The 18,762-nt window shown below is 44.3% G+C and overlaps 1 protein-coding gene across 3 annotated transcripts in view; it reads left to right on the forward strand.

The window, feature by feature from the left end:
- The window catches only part of PSD3 (pleckstrin and Sec7 domain containing 3), a 268,216-nt gene that overhangs the window by 12,371 nt on the left and 237,083 nt on the right, over positions 1-18,762 (forward strand). Inside the window, exon 1 of one of the 3 annotated variants that reach the window (XM_040971310.1) lies at positions 11,124-11,181. The exons of the other annotated variants lie outside the window; for them this stretch is intronic. The gene's annotated coding sequence lies outside the window, so the exon portion shown is untranslated. Of the gene's footprint in view, positions 1-11,123; positions 11,182-18,762 lie in introns of those variants that run through there. 3 annotated transcript variants of the gene reach the window in all.

Raw genomic sequence — 18,762 nt, forward strand, 5'->3', positions numbered from 1 at the left:
TGAGCGTACAGCCATTCACTGCATCTTTACGTTGTGTGATTGGCAGGTGGCACTGTTAGGTTGTGGAACATGCTACTGTTTGATTGATATAATCCATTTGTCCCTAATACTTGAGTATAATGAATTGCAGTCTGCTTGCCATTAATGTTAAGTTTTAAAAAAAAAAAACTTGCTTACTTATTCATTTGAAAAACAGAGTAATGGAGACAGAGGTATAAACAGGCAGGTAGACATACACACACACACATACACGCACAAATTTCCATCCTCTGATTCAGTCCCCAAACAACCACAACAGCCTGGTTGAGGTGGCCAAAATCAGGACCCAGAAACTCCATTCTGGTCTGTTACATGGGTGCGGTGCCAAGGACTCAGGGCTGTGGGCCATCTTGAGCTGCACGGTAGCAAGGAGCTGGGTCATCGTGTAACAGCTGGAACTTACACCTGTTGAGCCATGACACTTGCTCCTAGTGTCGTTAATCCTGCTTTCTCATTGGTTGGTAATTTAAATCGAACCTGAACGGTGTTTCTGTCCCCAACCTTGCAGTCTTGACAGCTAGGATTCACAGCTTACTTGGGAAGGCAAGACTCTGCAATCCTAGTGAAATAGTGATATGTTTTATTAAAGTAACACGATCTCAGTTCTTGGCACAGAGACTAGGTTACTAATTGGAAATTCTAGATTAAATTGCTGCATTTGGAGGATTTGAAATATGCAAGGACACAGAACTGACCATAGGATGAATTGTCCAAGGGTACAAATGAAGGAAACTGAATTTTTTCCTGCCTTGGGGTTTGTGATCCTATAGTAAATTGTGTCTCTCAATCAGATTCTTTTTGTGTTGTAGTGTCCATAGTTACTGAATATTTTTTTAATCGAGGTTGGAATTTGTGATTTAATAATAGAATGTCACAGCAAAGAATGGCTTCAGTAATCTTAGAGTCTAATCTCATTGTTTGGACAAAGATTTAATTTGTTTGAGTGGCAGAATTTAGAGAGGGAGAAGACAAAGAGATCCTCCACCTGCTGATTTAGTCGCCAAGGGGTTGCAATGGCCAGAGCTAGGCCAATCTGAGGAGCTGAATCCAGGAGCCAGGAGCTCCCTCTGGGTCTGCCATGTTGGCAGCAGGGCTCCCAGTACGTGGACATCTTCTGCTACTTTGCCAAGTGCCTTAGTAGGGAGTTGGATGGAAACTGGAGCAGCTGGGACAGTGCTGGCCCCCTCGCTGAGGAAATGGAAAGAAACGTAGAGAAAATGAAGAACCAGCTGCACAAGTGCACAGGTACTTTTATGGTGATTTTTTGGTTTTGGGGTTATTTTATTGATTTATTGATGTATTGATTTTTTTTTTTTTTGCTGAAGTCTGCTGTCTGAAGATATAGACTAAATCCTTATAGCACATGTAAAAAAATGTTGTAAAGCTTCCCCAGAGCTAAGTTTGATTTATTTATTTAAAAAGATTTCTTATATTTTTATTTGAATGAAAGAATTACCTACAGAAAGAGATAGAGAATCTTCCATCTGCTGGTTCACTGCACAGTTGTCTGCAGTAATGAGAGCTGAGCCAGTCTGAAGCCAGGAACTTCTTGGTCTCCCATGTGGGTGCAGGGGCACAAGGGCTTGAGTCATCCTCTGCTGCTTTCCCAGTCCATACACAGGGAGCCAGATCAGGAAGTAGAAGAGCCGGGGCAGGAACTGGTGACCATAGGAGTGCCAGTGCTGCAGGTGGACAGTTGGCATGTTATGCCACTACATCAGTCCCTTGATGTTTCTTTTGTACCGACAAAGACACAGTTGAGTTCTGTTGGGTTATCATACCTGAATTTGAAGTTCAGTGATTTTCCTAAAGACAGGTTTTCTGGGTTTTTTTTCCCCCCAACTTTATTTATGCCACAGTACTGTGTTTGCCTGGAAGCATCGGCATTGCTACATTGAAAACAGAAAGAAAAGATGAAAATGGCACCTGGATTGATTTTCCTGCTCAGCCAGCAAGTGTGGAGAGGCTCTGGTGAGACACTTCGCAAACGCAGTTGGGGGATTAGTGGGTTTTATCCTGATCTGGGAAGCAGCAAATCATTCTGAGCAGAAGATGATGAGGTTTGCTTTTTTTTCTTTCCCTTTAAACCCTCAACTGGCAATTTAAAAGGATTCTCTGGGGTTTTCAGCAAGCTGTATTCCTATTTATCTTGACATAATGTAAGGATGGAGAACATTTTTTTCTGCCAAAGGCCATTGGATATGTGTAACATTTATAGGCTATTCAAAATTGTTAGCTTAAGGTTTAGCATGCTGTCAGTTTATTGAACTTTGAATCTCATGTGCAGTTGCCATGTGGCCCCTGTATGGCTAACAGGATGGACATTCCCCACCCCTAATTGAAAAAAAAAATTATTATTTAATTATTTTTAAATGACAGAGAAAAGAGTGAGACACAGAAAGATATCGTCATGGATTCATCCCTTGAATGTCCGTAATAGAGCTGGGCCAGACGGAAGCCAGGAGCCAGGAATTTTATCTGCTCTACTCCCTCAAGTACCCAGACCATTATAAACTGCTTCACAGATGTGTTAGCTGGAAGCTGGGCAGGAGGAAAGTTTGCATCCTGCACACACCCGTAGTGGGCTTCCCAAGCGGAGGCTTACACTGCCTCACCTAGCTGGAGTTAACTCTCGTTTGAGATTTGATCCTTGTTAGCTGTGTAAGAACACTTGCAGTAATGGCCTGAACCTTTTTTTCTAAAGGTGTACCACTCTTAATAATATTCTACTACACACTGCATTTAAAAAGAACAGAACTTAAGAATGGTATTTAACAGACTTGAGTTTGAATCCTAACTTTTTTTGATCTCCTGTTTTTGGGCAAATGTATTAATTTTTCCAAGTTTCATTTTTTCATTGGTTTTACAAGGTTTTTGGAGAATGAAATGATTAACAGGAGACACTGTTTATGACATGCTCTGTCTAGTGTTTGGCTCTTTGTAAATATTCAGTGAGAACATAGCTATAATTATAGCAATTTAGGCAAGGAATTGTGAGGACGAGTAAAAGTTATTTTGAAGATAGATTGAGCTTGCTAATTCAGAGCCTTCATTTCTGATTTAGAGCTCAAAGTGTCTTAAATGCCTTTGTTTAAAAGTCTTGACATGAAAACAAACTTAAAATAACACTTCTGTCTTACCACTGTTTCTCATGCTATGAATTAATCCTTCTAAATGTCATCAACTTTTGATGGTGTCACAACTTGGCAAATTCTAGAGTTTTCCACCTCATTCCACGTGCATTATCAATTTGGGAGCAATTCTGGAGGTTTGGTTGTCAAGGGGGCAGAAAGCGTCCGGCCTGAAGGTCACGGTTAAGCTCAGCCTGAGGACACCAGGAAGCTAGTGTGCTTGTGCAGGTCTCCCTGGCTGTTAGAAGTGTGTGTGTACACTCTGTCACCTAGGATCTTTGTGTTCACAGAGAATCAGCACAGCCCTTTATGACTCTCTTATTTATATAATCTGACCCCTGTAAATCCAGTCAGACTTTCAGTTCGTATCTATGGCAGAATCAACATTAGAATTTGACTGGATAAACCTAGGAATGCTACTAAGGAGGAACCTTTGTAAAACTGAGTTGGACCTCAAAAATCTCTGTTTGTGGTGCCCTGGTGTCTTTGCAGTTCTGCATTTCAGCTCTCCCGAGGCTGAGGTGTCAGCTCTTACAGTTCACCTGGATGAGTGAGAGAAGGCTGAAGGACCAGTTGTCTTTGGAAATAATATTTTGTTTCCTCCACTCATCAGCTTTCAAATAATTGCTGACTGCCAGAGCTGGGATCCTTGTGTTGCTGTGGTAATGTACCACTTCAGCATTCCTTTTCATGGCTGTATTAATGAATAGAGCAATTATGGGAATCATAGATGCAAAAAAGGGTAGGTGTGGGGCAGACCTGTGGCTTAGGTGTTCATGAACAGGTGCAACCTTTCCTTGGAATTTGCAGTTCATTTTTATTTTTAAAGATTTATTTATTTGAATTGCAAATGACAGAGTAAGGGAGGTGAGGAAACAGAAGGAGAGAGAGACAGAGACTGTTTTTGTTCAGATGAAGAGCTAAGAACCAAGTTTATTCACTCATCGAGTCAAAATCTTAAGCTAGCAAGTGGCAGAGCCAAAATTGCAGGCTTGGCTTTTTATCCTGTATCTTCGTCCACCTGATCCTGATGCACCTGAGATGCTTACTGGTTCACACACACACACACACACACACACACACACACACGGAGTGAATGAGAAATGCATAGACCTTACTGCCAAACCTTTTTTTTTTCTGCTGCATAGCCTCTGCTTGGTGTTCAGAGCCATCGTCCATCGTCTGGTTCCATAGCAGGAATGTTCACAGAACTCCCAGAGAAGTGATGAGAATTCATTCCGATATGATAAGCTTGGTTGCGGTTCGATGTCCATCCCTGTGGCCCAGGAAATGGAAAGTCTCGGCTAGGCCTGTGTCTCCTTCTCACAGAAATGGTCTTGGTTGGGGTTGAGGGATAGTTGCCGGTTTCCACCACATGGAGAGTGAGGAAGAGAGGATTTGAAGAAGGAAAGAAATGTCCCCTTGCCAGAAGAACGAGTGCTGGGTAAGCAGAAACAACAGATGCCTGAGGCAGACGAAATGGGGCTGGCCAGGGGAAGCATATGCCAGCTAGAGGCGTAGAAAGCTCTGAGGCCAAGGGCAAGAAAGAGCTCCAGGTGGAAGAGCTGAAACAAGGGCAAAGGACTGAGCCTCGGAAGAAAGAGGTGGTCGGGATGGAGGAATGGAAGGAGTGGAACTGGAAGGCAAGCCCAGGCCACATCAGGTCATGCAGGACCTTGGTTTGGGAGAGAAGGATGCTTAGATTTTACCCGGTGAAAAGCTGAAGTTATTGAAGGGGTTACGGTAGTTTTTAACCTTACTTAAACAGGTGACATTTGCTGGAGGAGTGTCGTGAGTGGTTTCGAGGGGACAGGAAGTGAATTGGAAAGAGGAATTAGGACTCTTTTGTAGATGAGGCTGGAAGGTTTGGACTAGGCTGGTGGCACTTGTAATAGAGGTAAGTGGGAAGAGAAACGAGCTATACTTGGTGGACCCACAGACTGAGATGAAGGCTGTGAGAAGGGAAGAGTGGCATAGATTTCTTGCTTGAATGGCGTTCATAGAGTTGGCATTTATTGAGAATCTTTAGGTTGTGTTTCATGTTCCTCCGCTCCTTCCGCCTCCACATTAAGCTTCTGGAGAGCACAGATGAGGCAGTGCCTGGCTGTTTCCTGGTGCCAAGTGCTTAGCAGAGAGAACTGGGACGTGCCACAGGCGCTTGGCTTGATGGAACCAAGGCAGTTAGCTGATCTTAAATGCCACACCAAGGCCTTAAGAAGTAAGACCATATCATGCCCATTAGGATATTTGTTGGTTGGTTGTTACATTTGTTTTAAATGGCTTATTAAGTAAGAAGAAGGTACTGTGAGCATAGAATATGTCATCAGGGCGTGACACAGATTGACTTGCGTGCGCTGGGATACCATGTGGGCACAGGTTTGTATCCCAGCTGCTCTGTGTCCCTTCCACCTCCCTGATTGTAGCCTGAGAAGGCAGTGGAGGATGGCCCAAAGCCTTGGGACCCTGCACCTGTGTGGGAGACCTGGAAGAAACTCCTGGCTTCTGGCTCCTGGCTCCTGGTCTCAGATCTGCTCAGCTCCGGCCTTTGCAGCCACCTGGGGAGTGAATCAGCGGACGGAAGGATCTTTCTGTCTCTCCTCTCTGTATATCTGACTTTCCAACAAAAATAAATAAAAATTTTTAAAAATTAGAAAATGTCATCTAATCTCAAAGAAATTTGTCCTTGATGATGTTTGGATAGAGCTGGGATGGTCAGGAGTCCCTAGTAATCCCCTGAAGGTCTCCCTGGGTAATACTAGAATTTTAGCATGGTGCCTGGCTTGTGCCTCTGGGCTGCCCACCCCAGGCCTGGCTCTGCCCTGGACGTTACGTTTTCGCATCCTTGGTTATTGCTATCTCTAGCATGCTTTGGATTTCTCCTAAGAGAATTTTTTTTGAAACAGGAGGAATTCAGTAGTGGCAGTCTGAAAAAGGAAAACAACAACACAAAACAACAACAACAACAAGAACGCCTGCCCGACACCAACCCCCTCACATGGTGTCCTCCCCATGTGGGTGGCTGATGTAGAATGCTGTGGCAGTCACAGAGTTTATCAACCCAGGCGACACTACTGGGTTTTACAGCCCTCATGCCAACATAGTAAGCATTCACTTTCTGGGGAAAGACATCTGATTTTCCCATTGCTATAGACAGTTAAAACAATGATGGAGAGCAATGTTAGAAACCAGGGTTACTCTCCTAACTGTGATTGGCATAATTCTAAATGAATTTTAGAACTTTTAATTCTATTTAAAAATTCCCAAGCAATAGTTAGGACCAGTGTGATGGTTCAGCTGGCTAATCTTACATCTGCAAATGCTGGCATCCCATTTGGGCTCCAGTTAGTGTCCTGGCTGTTCCACTTCTCATCCAGCTCCTTGCCTATGGCCCCTGCACGTGGGTGGGAGACCGCAAAGAGATTCCTGGCTCGTGGCTTCAGATGGACTCATCTCTGTCCGTGGCAGTATTTTGGGGAGTGGACCAGAAGATGGAAGATCTTTCTCTCTGTATCTCCTTCTCTCCTTATATCTGCTTTTCCAACAAAAATAAATGAATGAATACTTAAAAAAAATTTTTTTCTAAGCAATAATTGCTCCCACACTTTGGGTGCTCTTCCATTTCCTCCAATCTGTATGTATTTTTGACTTGTGCAGGTGTTACTAATATTAAGCAGTATGTCTGCAAGTAGAGCTGCCGAGGGGCTTGGAAGGGGGTTGGGTGAATATTTAGAGTTGGGTAATTAGGCAGCCACAGCCATGGGGAATAGGAATGATGATGTTAATTAGGTAAGGGCCTTGGCGGGCCCAAGGGTACCGGCCCAAAAATGCTGCCTTTCCTGATTTATTTGATTGATGAAAAGCAGCTTTTACACTTTGGGAGGCTCAGGAGCATGGATTTTCCCAGCTAGGGGTTTTCTTTGCCTGATTTTCAGCGGTTTTGTTCCTGCTCTCACAGAGAGGCAGGCGTGTCTGTGCAGTTTGCTCCTAGTCCCATCTCCCGCTTCACCGTCGGAGAGCAGCAGGCCTCACAGGGGCACGTTGAGATGTCTTTGCAGAGTCAGAGTGATTCAGTCAGTGTGCAAGCTGCTTCTCCAGGGACTGGTCTGTTTATGTTGAAAACTGTTGATGGACGTGAAGGTGTGCATGTTTACAGGATAGTGGGTGATGTTTTCTCATCTGCATACACATTGTGTGATGTCCCGTCCAAGGAAACTTACTTTCAAGCATTCTACATTTGTTTATAATGCAAACCTCTGAAATTCTATCTTGTCTAGCCTTTTGTTTTATTTCAGGAAAGCAATGCACAGTACCATAATGTTATCTAGAGCAACTTTGCTATGCATCTGGTCATGTTTATACCCTTAAGTTTTTCATGAGTACTTTGTGTGTGTGTGTGTGTGTACGTTCCTGTTGTGAGACACTGTTGGCTGTAGGGATTCCAAGACAACTAGCAGCGAAAGGACTTTGTTTTCATTAATGTTATTGCCCCAATTGCCAGCCTGGTGCTTGGTTCATGGTAGGTGCTGTGTAAATATTTGTTGAAAGAATGAGCAAGTTAATGGTTAGGAACTTGTTTTGTGTTTTGTGTATACACTCAGTTGTAGTTATTGCAGATGGAGCTCATTTTGCAAAACTTTTTTTTTTTTTTTTTTTGGAGAAAACAAATTTCTGTATAGTCAGTCTGCTTTCCTGGTACTTTGAAGCTTTCAAATAAGTTTCATAAAGAAATCTGCTTTAAAACCTAACACTGAGAGTGCTGGGAGCTGGTACTGTGTCACATAGGCTATGTCACAGTTGGCAGTGGCAGTTTCTCATTTGGATGCCAGTTCAAGTCCAGGCTGCTCCACTTTCCATCCAGCTCCTTGTTAATGTGTCTCGGAAAGCAGTGGAAGATGGCCCAAGTGCCCGGGCCCCAACACCCACGTGGGAGACCAGGAAGAAGCTCCTGGCACCTGACTTGAACCTGGCCCTGCCTAGCTGCTGGGGGTGTTTGGGGAGTGAATCAGCAGGTGGAAGATTTCTCTGTTCTCTCTCTGTGACCTTGGAATAAATAAACCTTGGAAAAAAAGAAAGAATGCTGTAGATAACTGTAGGAGCACAGAGTGTAATTGTGTAGCTTGAGGTTTGTGGCGTTGGACCTTGTGAGTAAGTAGTACAACCATTTTTCTGCTTGCAACAGCACTGCACTGCTGGATGCAGAGTGTGCATGTTAAAAGGGGGCAATTTATTTTTTTTAGAGTGAAAAGTGATATTGATGGTATTAAAGTTTTGAAAGTTCTCTCGTTAAGTGTAACTGTGAGTGGCCTCAGTTGACTCAATTGACTTTATGTAGGAGCTGCTGGTTATGAATAAGAAGAAGTTACTGAGTCCATGGAAAAGGAAGATACTCTACTTTTACTCATGAAACATGGGCCCAGGGTCCAGCTGGATATACTTCTTGGCAGTCAACATTTGAGAAACAGTTAACAGAAGCATGGTAAAATCACCCTGCTGATAACCTGGTATTTCTGTTTAGTGTTCATGTTTAGCTGGTGTGGAATCACAGGTTTTTACAGCAGGAAGGGGATCTCAAAAATCTCTTCTTACTCATTAATCCTCCAGATGGGAGAGGACGCGTGCCTGCAGTGGCAGGGCTGGACTGAGGTCATGCAGCCAGCCCTGGAAGGAGCCCAGGCATTTGGAATCCCAGAGTGGCTTGCTTGCTTTGTGTCTGAAGTGCTTGTTGCTGTCTGGTTCCTCTGTGGTTGTGGCCTTTTGCTTTAGTGTGGTGGTAAGACGGCGTTGGGAGAGGAGTGGGAGAGGTTGAGAGCATCAGACTGAGATGGTGGAGCTGGTCAAGTCAGCCTGATGCCTCCCCGCTGCCAAGAGGTCCCAGGAAGGCAGTGATCTGAGCGTGTGGTGCCTGGCAGCGTGGCGAGACAGAATCCCTTCTGCCTGACACTCTCACTTGTCTGCTGTCTGGAGTGTGGAGACATGCTGAGGACACAAGAAGCATATTGAATTTTGTGTGGGTGATAGTTTATCTGTTTGCAAGATTTTCACATCTTGGTAAAAGGATTTCCTCAGAGCAGTTTCTCATGATCCTTTGCGCGAATCACATCCCGCGACCCTCCTTGTGTATTCAGAACTCTTTAAGGGAAGTCTCAATGCAAAGTCATTTCCAAAAACTGTTATTGAAAGTTTTAGTTCTTCCTTCCCAGTTCTCTCGGGGTCTGTAATGGATTTGTTGCTGTGAAACAGGTGTTCGGACAACAGCGTGTGGGCGAGCAGCGCTGCCTTTAACCTTGCCTGTGGCACGCTGTGCTTCAGCCCTGAGCTCTGTTTGCTTCTCTGGTCCCTGTCACCATCCCTGGAACTTCAGTCGAGCACACTTCCCGACATCAGCTGGAGCTTGACCTGGGGGAGGGTGGCAGAATGAGCTGCTGCTGGCAAGCGCTTGGTTACTGGTTGGTGTGATGACATCAGACTTACCGTCCTCAGGAAAATGTGTGTTCACTTGTTTTTACTCTAAGGTCCATCCCTGGTTATGACATTGGAAACTTCTCTCAGCTCCTTCCTTTTTAGCTTCTGTGACTGGAAATACTAAATTATGATAGTTAAATTTTGTCATACAAGTAATGTGTGCCAGTTCAGAAAAAAAAAGAGAGAAATTAGAGTAACCAAAAAGAAAATATAAATGCATGACATTCCTTCTTTCAGAGAAACCAGATATTTTGGTTGGCATATCCAAATTCCTCTATATACACTGATTCACATAACATTAGATATAGTTTAGTAAAATGTGATCATACTCTGTAAATAATATGTACTGTTTTAAAAATATTTGATTTTATTTATTTGAAAGGTAGAGTTAGAGAGAGAGAAGTTGAGAGGTCTTCCATCTGCTTGTTCACTCCCCACAAGGCCGCAGTGACTAGGTCTGGGCCAGGGCAAAGTGAGGGGCCAAGAGCTTCCTTTGGGTTTACCAAGTGGGTGCAAGGACCCAACCACGTGAGTTATCTTCCGCTGCTTTCCCAACTTGATTGGAAGTGCAGCAGCTGGGACACAAACCACTGCTCATATGGGTTGCTAATGTCACAAATGACAGTCGAACCCTTTATGTCACAGTGTCCTTGAAAATGCTGTTTTGTGTTAGTATTTCTTACTTGGCATTGCTTGTGTGAACAAATACAATTTTGGATTTCAAATGAAAACAATTGTCTGTTGATAAATGTTTAAAATATAAATGAGTAAAGAAAACAAGATATTCATGATCTCATAACCCGTGTTGATATATCAACATGATTAGCAGCAAATCAAGTAACATGAACGAGTTGCTTACTGAGTATTAAGGACGGTTGTAGGTATTAGCTCCTTTAATCCTCACAGGAATTTAAGAAGTAGGTGCTATTATTAATCTTGTTTTACAGATGAGAATACTGGGGCTAAGTGATTAAATACCTTCCCAGGGTCCTAGAACAAGTAAGAAGTGACCTCGATAAGTCTGGATGCAAAGTCTACTTAACATTTACCTCCGTTTGAAAAACAGAGGGACAGAGAGAGAAAGGGAGATCTCCCCCGGCTAAGCCAGGCTGAAGTGAAGGGCCTGGGACTCAAGCCAGATCTTCTTATGGGTGGCAGTGCCAAAGCAGCCCTTGATCCAGTCTCTGCCCCTCCCAGGGTCCTCAGTGCCCGAAAGCTGGAATTGTACGCGAAGCCAGGACGTAACTGGCAAGCTGAGGCAGGATGCAGGCATCAGAAATGGAAGCTGAACCACTTCCAAACACTTGGCACCACAGAGCAGAGCCCATTTCTTCACCATGCTGCGTACTGCTAGACGTCAAAAACTAACCAACAGTGCATTATGATGGTTTTAGCATCAATTCATCCATCTCTGCTTTCACAAAAGGCATTCTCCGCATTTTAAAATCTAATGTAAAGATTGAATAGTGAGCCTGGATAGGCTTCTCTGTCAGCATGCACGGAACTGCCTTACTCTCCGACAGCCACGAAGACATCCTTGTGCACCCAGGTTTGATTTTTCCCGTTCCCTGCTGGTGGATCTTGTGATTGTTTCTAGATATTTGCGGTGATTACACGCTGTCACTTTAATACTCTGTTCTAATGTTTAAGTTTATTGAGGGATAGGGTCTGTTACTACAGGTAAATGCATACAGCAGTACGTTGCATTGTAAGAGAAATTGTTCCTGTTTAATAATACCATGTGCTACACACTATGCTGAAAGTTTATTTAGTCCTCAAAGCATCCCTGCATGGTAGATAATAGTTATTATTTTATACGTGAAGAAGCTGTGGCCTGGAGAAGTTGATCTGTTCTCCTGTGTCGTGTAGTAAGTACTGAAATTTAGGGTTTGGTCCCAGACAGCTGATTCTGGAGTGTGTGTTAACTGTTCCCATCTACCCAGTGTGCCCAACTTCAAGGGGCCGGGAACTGTGCTGGATCTGGAAGAGGCCCTGTCGTCGTTGGTAAGAATTACTAGTGACTACATACATTCCTGTCGCAGAACTGACTGCTTGCTTCTAACTACCTTTGCCAGGCCCTGGTGTCGCAAGCGTTGCAAGTTGCACCTCGGTTTGTGCTTGTTTAGTAATGAGAAGGTTGGGGCTGACGTGATGGCTCAACTGGTTAATCCTCCACCTTCAAGAGCCAGCATTCCATATAGACACCAGTTCATGTCTCAGCTGCTCTACCTCCCGTCTAGATCCCTGCTCATGGCCTGGGAAAGCAGCAAAGGATGGCCCAAAGCCTTGGGATCCTGCACCTGTGTGGGAGCTCTGGAAGAAGCTCCTAGCTTCTGATTGGCTCAGCTGTGGCCATTGTGGACATTTAAAGAGTAAACCTTCTCTCTCTAAATCTGCCTTTCCAATAAAAAGAAATAATCTTTTAAAAAATAATAATGAGAAGGTTGGACCCTGTACGTTTGCTTGTTGATCATTTAAATTTCTTTTCCTACAAACCACTTGTCTTAGTCTGTTTTCTGCCGCTATGACAGAAAGTCACAGACTGGATGATTTATGAATGATAAATGTCTATTTGACTCGCATTTCCAGAGGCACTGTGTTACCATCTGGCAAAAGTTTTCAGGCTGTGACCATCGTCACATGACGGGAAGTGGGGCGAGCATTTGTGAGACATGAAACTGAGCCGAACTCATTCTCTCGGGATCCCACCCCAGCCGTAACTGACACACTCCAATGTAAAGGTTTGAATCTGTTCGTGAGGGCAAGACTCTTAAGACCACATTATGTCTTGAGCATTCCACCTCTTGCTGTGGATCAGGATCTGGGTTAATATCATTGTGACTTTGGAGGTGATGTTCACACCATTTTGCAGGCAGACTTGTAGAAGTCACTGTCCTTGTTCATTTTTTATGGCATTTATCTATCTGTTTATCCACTATGTAACTATCTATATGATTTTATGAGGTCTTTAAAATAAGATATGTTCTCATATCCTTTTGCAAATATTTTCCTGACATAAACACTTTTAATGAGTACATTTTAAAACTATTTATTTGCTAAGCAGAGTTAGAAGAAGAGATGGAGAAAGAGGTCTTATATCTGCTGGTGGGGCTGGGCCAGGCTGAAGGCTGGAGCCCAGATGTCATCTGTTCCTTCCATGTGGCTGGTGGTGACCCAACATTTGGCCCCTCTTTCCCTGTTTTCCCAGGAGCAGGATCAGGGAACTGGATCAGAGCTGGCATAGCTAGGACTTGAACTGGCACTTACGGGATGCTGGCATTACAGGTGGCAGTGTAACTCACTGCGCCACATCAGCCTTAACATTTTCTTTTATATGCAAACATTGAGATATATTTCTCTTACATGCAAGTATTGATTATATATGATATAACCTTGTCCAGAATGTATACTCACTCTTTTCTTAGGAAATATCTTTAAAAATATGAATGGTGGATAGAAGGAACTGTCATTTTAAGGCTTTGATTTATTTTTTTTATTATTATTTTTTTATTGTTGTTTATATTGTATTATGTGGTACAGTTTTATAGGCACTGGGGATTCCCCCCACCCCTCCCATACCCCTCCCCCCAGGGTGGATTCCTCCACCTTGTTGCATAACCACAGTTCAAGTTCAGTTGAGATTCGTTCCTTGCAAACACATACCTAGCATAAAGTCCAGCGTCTTATTGTCCAGATAAGTTCAATGGCCTCTTGGGGAGACCTTCTCTGGTCTGAAGAAAGGGCTAACAGAGTAAAGATCCGGTCAGTTAAAAGCCCCAACACAACCTCAGTATCAATATACAATATTATGGAATTAATTGACATAGTATTGGGTAAACAATATGTTAAAAATAATGCAAGTTCCATTCTTCGAAACATCTGGGTTGAGACAGTATCAATGGGTGGGCCAGTGGCGCAATGGATAACGCGTCTGACTATGGATCAGAAGATTCTAGGCTTTGATTTATTTTAAATTTCTCCCTGTAAGTACACTGACCAGCAGGGTATGAGAGAGTGTCTTTATTGCAGTAACCAGTGCTCTTCCTTACGGAAAATGACCAGTGTGTATTTCTTTGATTATCAGTAAAGATTGAGATATTTTCTCTATGTGTATTTGTAGTTAGCATTTCTTTTTGTGTATTGTCTGCTCATGCTTTAAAGAAGGTTTGGCTTTCTGTGCAATTTGTTCCATTCTGTAATTTCAGTTATCTAGCGTGGAAATGAACAGCCTCCCCTTCCCAGCACTAATGGTGCTAGAATCAAAGTGATGATAATGGGAGTGTTTAGGCAAGGAATGGATACGTGCTAGCTGACTGTTATAAGCCAGCCTTTGTACTTTATGCTTTCATCTTTCGGTTAAAGAAAAAGCAGCTTAGGTCTGGCCAATGGTTTATCAGAGTTGCATGGTTGGAAATGATGAAGTACGCAGGAAACCATCTCCTTCCAGACATGACATGCCTACATTTCCTTCCTTCCATTGCTCTGGGTTACCTGCCAGCCTGGACTATATTTTATTTAAGAAGATATGTTTATATGGGGTGGTCAGTCAACTCGGTTGAAATCTTGGCAGAAAAGCTGAAAATTGCAAAAAATGGCTAGTGGTGTCAGAAAATATCAGAAACATTCGGATTTGATATGGAGCACTTTAAAAACTTGTTATTTTCTAATTTTTTATTTTTCTGCTGCCTTTTCTGTTAAGTATTGACAAGTCAGGGAGGTAGGAAATAGGGCGAGAGTAGGCTAAGACCTTGTCCATTCAAACCGGACATCTTCCTCCTCCAGTGCTTACCACTCTGGAAAGCGTTTATTCCTGCCTGCCACCTGGCCTCCTCTGCTCTCCCCTTGTCTTCTCTCTGCTGTTTTCCTCTTAACCTGGTACATGCAAGTTGCTTTGTCTGTTTCCCAATGCCATGGCAACAATAGGTGGTAGCTGCTCTCTCTGCAGTCAAGGTTTTCTTTCGCTGTATGACTTGCAGTTTAGCACTTCAGCCCACCCTTTCCTCCAGTGAAAAGCAAGGAAATTCCCAACCGCAGTCAAGACCCCAGGAAACGCTGGGTGTAGTGGTTTGTCGGCTGACCACTGGTTCTAGGATTGTGTCCTCTGGCCTCTTTTCCTTTGCTCTTCATCCCTTTTCCTTCTACATGGAATGTTGAACATTAGGAATCTGTTCAGTCTGCTCCTATTGCATCTAGGATCCAGCTGTGTGGATTTTCCTGTCCTTTGCTACCCTCTGCGGTCCCGGTTCCTCTTGGGCCCCATCAGTGCTTTCCTGACTGCACAGGACTTAGTGGTCTGGAGTTGTTTCCTAGGATTCACTCTCCTTGCTTCTCTTCTCTGCAGGACAAGGCTTGCATTATATTCAGTCCCCCTAGAGATTTGGTGCACACCAGGAGATTTTGAAGTTCATCAGACTCTGGGACCTGAGCCATATGAGAGCCCAGAATGAGTGATTGCAGTCCACATAAAATATTTGCACCTGAAATAACTCACACTTTGGTTAGCATCCTGGCTTTAGTCACTCCGTGATTTTGAGAACCTTGTCCTGAGCCTGCTTCCTTATCTCTGCCATGTGCATAATAACTACTTCCTGGCTTGCAGCGAAGGTTGAACTTGACCATGCATCGAAATAGCTGGTACCTAGGGAGAACAAGAAATGTTGGTGGCAACATGGTTGTTAGTATGTTAGTTTTCTTCCAGAGATTTTTCTATTGGTGAGTGAGGTTATTTTCTCAGCCATGCGGTAGGCTGGTTAGTCATGGTTGGAAACTGGTTGGGGTTTCCAAGTGTGACTAGCTGGGATCCTGTGCTTCGTAACACTGGGACTCTAGATAAGAGCCAGTGCAATTAGTAGACAGAAGTGCTAATTGGTTTCCCTCGTAGTGTCTGCCTTTCAGGGAAAGCGCTAGCTTGGCTTGACGTTCTGTGGTGTGCCCGGTAACTCGTCCTGTAATTGCACAAGAAAGAGTTGGAAGAAGCCGAGACTTTGTGTAGCCTAGTTTCTTTCCTCTTGTTTCTAATTTTGGTCTCTAGAGCAGTACGGAATAGGCTGACGTTTTTCAGACATAGTTCTTTCATATTTAAGGTTTGGGCCTGTTCTAAATTAAATTGTATCCCCTAAAATTCATGTGTTGAGGGCCAGGTCCCCAGCACAATGACTGTATTTGCAGATAGGGACTTCAGGGAGGTAATGAAGGTAAAATGAAGTCTGTAAAATGGGGCTGCAATCCAGTGGGACTAGTGTACTCTTTAAAAAAATATTTAATAGGCAGAGATACAGAGAGAGAGAGGGAACATCTCATCCACGCTTATATTCCCTCAGTACTCATAGGTGTGCCAGGGCTGAGCTGAGGTGGAAGCAAGGAGCCAGGAGCTCAAGCCTAGTTTCGTATGTAGGTGGCAGGAACCACCTACATTTTTATATTTTATATTTGAGCCCTTATTGCTGCCTCCCAGGATCCACATGAGCTGGAATCAGGAGCTAGAGAAGGAACTACTCGTTACCAGGTCCTTTGATCCGAAGTAGGCCAAATACACACCCTTAAGGATAGCTTTTTGTTTGTTTTTAAGAGCTATGGTTGGATAGACAGTAAAAGTGTGGACCAGCCAGTCCACCCCTTAGCCAGGGCTAGTGTTTTTCACGCTGTGGGTTGTAGTTAATGTTGCTATAACAAGTTACCAGAGACTGGATGGCTTCAACAACAGCTGTTTACTTCTCACACTCCTGGGGGCTTTAAGTCCAAGAACAGGGTGCCAGCATGGCCTGGAATGTGCCTTTTCCCTGGTTCCACACTCCTTCAGTCTCACTGTTCTGAGGAGCGCACTGCTGACGCTCATGACTCATTTCCTCCTGAAGGCCCCACCACCCCATTGGGTTTCCACGCAGGCCTTTTGGGGAGTACAGGCACTCAGGCCATAGCACAGTGTTCCTGTCAGCGGTTGCCAGGCCTCTGCTGTCCCTCGTCGGCAGATGCTCCCTGTTTGGTTCTGGAGCTTGTTCTGGTTTTGGCGTCCTCGAAGCAGGAGGCATGGGGGCTGGTGAATCCAGGCCACCTGTGATCACGTCCATGCTCTCTGCAGGATGGAGCGTCGCTGGGCTTCCTACCAGTGACAGCTCTCAGGGACTGTACTTCCCCGTGTTAGCACCACGGTGTTGTACCATGGGGGAGAATCCAGCCCGTTGGTCTTCATCAGAGAGAATTAGAAATATGGTAGGAGCCTGATGGACAGAGCATGTTCCGGCTTGTTTCAAGCAATAAATTTTTGTCTGTCCATTTCCTGAAAATTCATTGGAGAAAAATCTATTGAGCTTATCTATCTGATTATCATTTGAATCAGTAAGATTCACACTTGCCTGGTCTGTCCCCAGTCCTGGTTCTTTTGCGTACTAGTGGATTCTGTGGCCAGATACTTACCCTCACACATGCTGGCAGGTGTAGCTGCCTATTTGGTTAGGCCCCTGCAGACCCCTGTCATTTTACTCCCCAGACCTGGCTTTCATGTACAACAGTGACCTGGCTCTTGCTTCCTGACTTTTGCTCTGTCCAAAGGGTGTGATGGCTTAGCTCAGTCCATCCCCATGCCTACTTCTTAAAACGACTGATTTGGGGCTGGGCCAGGGTAAAGTCAGGAGCCTGGAACTCCATCCTGCTTTCCTATGTGGGTAGCAGGTACCTAAGCAATTGGGTCCTCTTCTGTTGATTTCCCAGGTGCATAAGCAGGGAAATGAATCAGAAATGGGAGCAGCTGGGACTCAAACCTGTGTCCTTATGGAATGCTGGCAGCTTAACTCGCTGAGCCACAATGCCAAGTCCTGTGATATGAGTCTTATTCAGGCTGTTGAATGTTTTCATCTTTCTTGAAGATATGGAGCTTCCAGCTTATGTTTGGGGTGGTGGATATCTTGGGCAGTTTAAGAAATGCCAGCCAGTCTGATACCCGACTAAATGGGAGGTAGTAGGGGACCTAACTGGGAGATGGTTTCTTTTACAAGAAAGATTATTTTTGTTCTCTCACAAGCAAGGGTAAGCATCCACTTATCTGGGGAATCTACAAAGGAAAGTATATATTTTTAATTTTGACAATTGTAGTCTGTCCGCCAGTTCTTCCCAGGAATTTGCCCCCTGGCCCTCTGCTAGGGGAAGGACTAAGGTGTGAGATAATTGGGAGAGGCTTTTTTTTTTTTTTTTTTTTTTTTTTGCAAATGGGACTGGGTTGAATGATAACAGAAAGTCATGGAAGAGATAAGGGTAATTGATGAGAAAGTAGGGGGATTAAGGATCCCTTTCATACTTAGAATTGATTGTGGTGAGAAGGTCAGAGGCGCCCTGTTTTGGAAGTGTTATCTGATAGCACTGAAAGGGCAAGTGGCCTTTCCTCCTGGGGAGGTTAAAGAGGGAGGGCTCAGTGCAGAAGATGACTGAAAGCAGGTTTGGGCAGCCTGTTTTGCTTCCTTGTTCGTTTCAGGGCAATAAAAGTTCTTTCTTTGATGTCCCCTGCAGGAGAAAGTGACTGCTGATTGTTGAGGTGCTGGCTGGAGTAGTTTTAGAATGAGCATGCCATTGATGAGGGGAAAGCCCTGAGTTGTGGTATACCCTCTTTGTTGCCAAATGGGGTCATGCATGATGTGTATGATACAGTGGTTGTATTTGAGTATGTGTGTATATTTACTTTGTCAGGGCTCTGCTGGGATAGCAGCACGAAGGTCTGCCTGTTGTCAGGTTGTGCCTGGTGGTAGATGACTCCACCTTCCTAACAAAGTCGGTAGTGACGACAGCCTTTCGAAGAGGAGCCCTTCATCTTGGGTGACCTTTTGTCTGTAAGATGCATCAGAGGTGTCAGGAAAGGGGCTCAGGAATAGAGCCAGGATTTTATCATCGCCATGTTGGAAGGCTTTAGAATCAGTGAGACGGAACGAGAGTGGCCGTTTTGAAAGCTGGGCATCTCTGGAGCTTGCCCAAGAAAATCCTTTAATTGATGAGACCCTTTCTTTCGTTTAGAAGGATTGAGGAGGGCAAGTTCCAGGGCTGGCATGAAGGCCTTTCTCAGCTGTTTAAAGACCATCCTGTTGGAGACCAGGGTTCATGGGGGTGACTGGATCTCCAGAGGGGTCCAATAATAAGGCTGGAATCA

The sequence above is a fragment of the Ochotona curzoniae genome, unplaced genomic scaffold, assembly GCF_017591425.1.
Source record: "Ochotona curzoniae isolate NIBS_2020 unplaced genomic scaffold, NIBS_Ocur_1.0 contig_21, whole genome shotgun sequence".
Classification (NCBI taxonomy): domain Eukaryota; kingdom Metazoa; phylum Chordata; class Mammalia; order Lagomorpha; family Ochotonidae; genus Ochotona; species Ochotona curzoniae.